This window comes from Pagrus pagrus, assembly GCF_965226575.1.
Source record: "Pagrus pagrus genome assembly, chromosome: 9".
NCBI lineage: Eukaryota > Metazoa > Chordata > Actinopteri > Spariformes > Sparidae > Pagrus > Pagrus pagrus.
In genome coordinates, this window is record NC_140193.1 from 19,976,026 (window position 1) to 19,981,669 (window position 5,644).

Consider the following 5,644-nt stretch of genomic DNA (forward strand, 5'->3'; position numbering starts at 1 on the left):
TAAGCTGATTTCCTCATTTATGAAAACTGTATGGGGGTTAACTTTTACTCATTAATTTAAATTATATTAAAGTTTAACAGTTATGCATAATCAAGGGCGTGGTCACTTTAAGTGACAGCTAGCAGCTGCAGTAATATTACTGAAAACTAGGAACGGGTGATATTACTCGCAAAAGATCATTTAATCCCACAACATTATACTTAAAAGCACATTGTGTGTTAAAAGCCATGGTTTCATTTACTTTTAGCTTTTCTCATAAAAACATACTCTGTGTATCTATGAGGCCTAACAAACATTTCCTTCCTGATAAAGCACTTGCAAAAGCCTTTTAGTCGATGCTTTGAAACCTGCATTAGTGCACTATTACTTTTTCCTCCTCGTTTTGGCAGACTGCTAACTTTACAAGAGAATTACCGCCACCAACAGTAATGTATATCGACAGATGCGCATAACTGTTGGTGGAAAGATCGACATGATATCCATTAACATCCTCTACAGTCTGCAGAAATTTGTATCAAGTCACCCCCATGCTGATGCTGTACAGTCATATAGAAGTGGTGATGTAAAACAATACAGGAACACTCTCATTAAACATCACTTTAAAGCAGACACAAGTTGAAATGACAACCTTTAAATTGTTTTTGCAAACTTGTCAACCCAATCGCCAGAGTAAATGTTAGCTCGGTATGTCGCTGCACCACCAGATGAATTAAAACTGAACATTTTTCAAAGTCAACAATTGAAGCTATCCAGCAGATGACTTCACCTCAACCGCACCTCTTCCTGCTGTTTGATGAATACCCTCCTCACCCTCTCCGCCTCTTTTGTTGTCGTATTCATCACCACCCATAGTGTTAGCAGTTAACGTTTCTGCTAACCACAGATACGTCCAAGGTTGACATGTGCAACAAATGCGGCATGTTACGTTCTCGTTATATGCTCGTTACCCAACTGTCGCAGCAGTAGGTGGAGGGGAAGGTGGTGGTGTAATAATATCCAACAAGGCTGCCAATCGGCCGACCAGAGTCACACCACTGGATATTTTCGAGGACACCTGGGGACAGTTCGAGCAGTGTTCGTGGCTACAAAAACAGGCTATTTTTCACGGGAAGTCGGTGCATCTCCATCTGTGAGTGTGCTGTCCAAAACAGGTATTTTAAGCCAAACCATGATGCTTTCCTAACCCTGTAAGTGCTGTTTTTGCCTAGGCCTAAACAGAGCATACGCACAGCGCTGTGATGAAAGACAAATAGAGAATTCAAACTTCAAATCCATCTCCTAGGGGATGTTTGGCTCTCAGCTACTAAATGCTTCCTGCTGCACTGAAAACAACACCATGAAAGCTGTGAGAGTGAACCAAAATAACAGTGAAATGACGAGCTGAAAAATGCTTGAACCTCTGCAAGTGGAGCTGCAGATTCAGGTGATGATTCTGTAAGTTTTTCACTATGAGTGACCCTGTACACATATTGTCATTTGATACGCATGAAAATATCGATTACAGCCTCTTAGGTAAAAGAGCAAATTGAGTAAATTGATTACTCTCTATATCTAGTTCAGTGAATATGTATGTTTTCACACAGCACTCAGGTGAAAAACATGATGGCGCAGGACTGTCACAAATTGAGAACAACAACAGGAAATGTCAGAATCTGTGCAGGATCGGGAGGGGATTGTGTTTTTTTCCGCACACAGACACTCAGATACGGGTGTATGCACCTCCAGATCCAGGCACTTAGGATTGTTGATGGTTTGGTGCTTTGACCTCCCCTGTGAAAACACACACACACACACACACCTTCAACCCTGGAGCCACACTCACTGCCGGCCTGGAACCGTGTTTGAACAATCGATCCCAGAGGTCCAGGAGCCACGACCAGAGGAGAGATGAAGTGAGAGGAAGGAGACAGAAATTCTCTTCAGCTCGGCTTAGCACTGATGCATTCACTATCCATTACCCTCAGTCATCACCTTGTGTTTGCCAGGAAAAAAAAAAAAAAAAGTTTGTATATTTTTATGCCCTGACTGCCTCGCTTGGTGAATCCTCAGTTGCTGTTTTGCAGCTGAAACCTAATCCTAGTGGTGTTTACAGAAAGTATGCATGTATTGTAGCACCAGAAGACACACACATGAGCTGTTAAGTGTCACCCTGGAGCAATTATCTCCAACCTGTTCATCTGCACTGGAGTAATCAACACGTCATGCCAGTTTGTGATTACTGCACTCGACTGGGAGCACTAGTGTCTCTCTTCACCCTGATTGGCATCCTCACATGGCCTGTTTATCTGGGCTGAGTGGCTCTGCACATGACCTGCCTGAGCCAGATAATTAGACCAGGAGCGAGATTAGAGGTGGGCCGCTTCAAATAATGGTTCCCTCCTTTTTATTATCTTTTCTCTGGGAGTCATTTGAGCAATCGGAGGCCAAGCGGTAGAGCCCCCGCTCTCCACAGCAATAACATGCCTCAGAAAGCAGTGGCATTTTAACCTCCCCAGTGTACAGGTTGCACAGAAGAGACGGTCTCCATTCCCTTGAAGGAAAACAAGCGTGTTACCTGTCCAGGCCCAAGGCACATATTCTCCAGCACAATGGTGCAGCCGGACTGAACTGAATCCTTGTAATTAAAAGCTTGAGGAAGTGATTGATGGTGAGGGCTTCATTGCAATAATTTAGACATAATAGTCATTGATTGATGGAATCAGTTTTGCAGACAAAACATTCTGTCATTAAATGTTATTAAATACTATATTTTAATGTGTGCAGTCACAACTAATCACTTTCTTTCTGTCATGGGTTTTTTGATGTAGTTGTTTTCTGTTTTATTTTGGTAGATTTTTCCTTTCTACTTCCTGTCTTTGTGGTCTTCCTGCCTTTTTTGATTGCCTTATTAGTTTCTGCTGTGTTTTATTAGTCTTCCCTCCCTTTTTGTTATTGGAGTTCTCCTGTTTTGTTGCCAGCCTTTTCACTTGCCTATTGTTGCTTCTTGGATTCTGGATTTATGGACTTCAGCTATCATTAAAGCTCGCATTTTGTCTCTTACCTACCTACCTTGTTGTGTTTGCATTTGGGTCATCACCTTTGGAGCACATCTAACAAGTTACTGCTGTTTTCCCACTTCTTTCTAAAACATGAAGCACAGTGACATGCCTTTGGCTTTGTGATGAAATTTGACAGATTTTAGTCAGCCACACAAACTGCACAGTACAGATTTTCTTTACTGATCGGTCATCTTGTTGTTATTTATTCTATCTGTTGTGCCAAGGACACAACCTTTATAAGCGAGTGACTGAACAGTTCAAAAGTCATTCAGCCCTTCACTATATGTGAATGGACACAGTCTCATACATATATATTAAACAAAAACCTTTTAATATAACCTTCTGTCCCATGAAAAGCTTTTTCTTTTTCTTTTTTTAAATAATTGCTTTAAAAGCCTTTTTAGCCTGCTATACAAGTATCTACTCAACAGGGAGAGCCTCTCAGTACTTGGCCAAAAACAAACATGCTTTTGTATAAATGTAAATGTGATTACAGAAACAATAAAATGTAAAAGAACCCATTAAGTTGCTGTGATGCCTTCCTACTTGCCTTTCTGGTCCGGTTTCCTCCATAATCTCCTCAAATATGTCATGCAGAGTGGACCGTGCCCTCTCGCTCTGTGGGTGATCGATGGGTGATTTGATTTAAACAATGAGAAGAGGTTGCCGGTCATTTCTTTCCTAAAATACACTTGAACCTTTTATAGGTCTAGTGTTACCGACATCAGAACTACATTATTTGTCACAACCTTTCAATACACATACTGACCATTACAACAATGATTCTTATCAGCATTTTATTACCTGGGTCAGATTTGGTAAAGTTTAGACGACTAAAGCTACTTGAAGTTATTGTGATTGTGGTCGTGATGCAGATGACCATTTTACAACCACAGCCAGAGGATATGTGAGAATTACAGACATTTTTATTATAACTAGTTTCTTCTAGAGGAGAGGTTTATGGAGTAATGGTGATGATTTTGATTATGATGAGCAGGATATAATAAGAAGGGCTAATGCTCTTGCAAATGACAGACAAGAATAGTAACATATTCTACAGATGGGAACCTTTGTCATCACTTCAGAGCCCGGTGACAACGTGTTGATCCTTCAGCCAACTTCCAAAGACATGAGGTGCACTCACACACCACATGGGGGCGACGGTGCGCATGTAAAACTGCCACAGGTGCTTTTAGTCACAAGGCGCCCCAGCCGTCCATGGGCTATACATCAGTTTATGTATGAGGGTCTCAGCTGGAGCCAATCCCCACTGAGATTGTGCGAGAGAGGCGGGTTACATTCTGGACAGGTCACCAGGCTGACACATAGAGACAGACTGACATTCACGCTCACATTATTAACTCTGAGGGGGGATTTAGAGTCGCCAGTTAACCCTGAACCTTCTTCATCATTAGGCTTTCAGAGTTTAGATGAGGCGTCAACACACTGCACCTAATTTAATTGGCCAACAATTGTGAGATGATCAGAAAGTCAGTGCAACGTGCATCATTTTGTCTCTCCCTGTACTCAAATCTTGTCTCTGAATTCTGTCAAATCTCTTCATCTTCATCGCCCTGCAGTTCTACAATACACCCGAGGCTACATCTGTTACTTTAAAGGTGCACTATGTAGATTTAAACAAATAGACTAAATGAACAAACTCTCTTTGTTTTCATGACTGAATAAACTGAATAAACAAACCGACCTTAAAGGACAACACACTTTCATACTGTTTTACTTTGTTTGTATGTGGCGGACCCTGCCACCTTTCTAGCTTCAAACAATGTTCTGAGGACCTTATTTTCCTCTGAGAACAGCTTGTTTATACAGTTATGGAAAAAAATAATATTTCTGAGTTTGTATTATTACCTCATTAATATTGAGTTTGAATTTCTTCTCCGAAACTACAAAGTGCCCCTTTAAAATGAAAGAGATAAGCGTCCTGTCATTTAGACAAGATGATCGCTTATCTGGACTCAGGTAGTCATAGTCATCCCAATAGTCATGGGATTATCACTCAAAAAAGCCGAGGCATTAATTTGTTATTCATTAACACAGTGTTACTGTACTTCTTGCTTTGAGCTCATTAAACCTCTTAATTATTTTTAAGCCTTACAGTGCCATCTGTTTCCTGTTTTAAACCTCAAGAAATTAATTACCTTGCTTTGTGAAATCTTGGATGATAATGTTTCAGATGATAGTTCCTAATAGTGGCGCACAGGGAACTGTTTCATGTGGGGAAAATCAGTTTGTTTTATGCCTAAACAAACTAAATAAACAAACAGTCCTTGTTTTCAACATGTGTCCACATACTGACCAATGACTTGCCACCCCCCCTTTCACACACACACACACACACACACACACACACACACACACACTCAGTCTCTCTCCCTCTCTCTCTCTCTCACACACACACACACACCCTACATGACATTAGTCTCACACTTTAGTCCGCGCTCACTCGCTCTCCACGCGGTTCACTTGACAACGCGCAGCAGTGCGCCATGCTCCCCTCGTGCGCACCGATCATTGGCCGCCGTGTGTGATGCCAAGTGAGACACGTCCACGGTGCAGGCGGGTAAATACAGGAGAAAGAGGCAAAC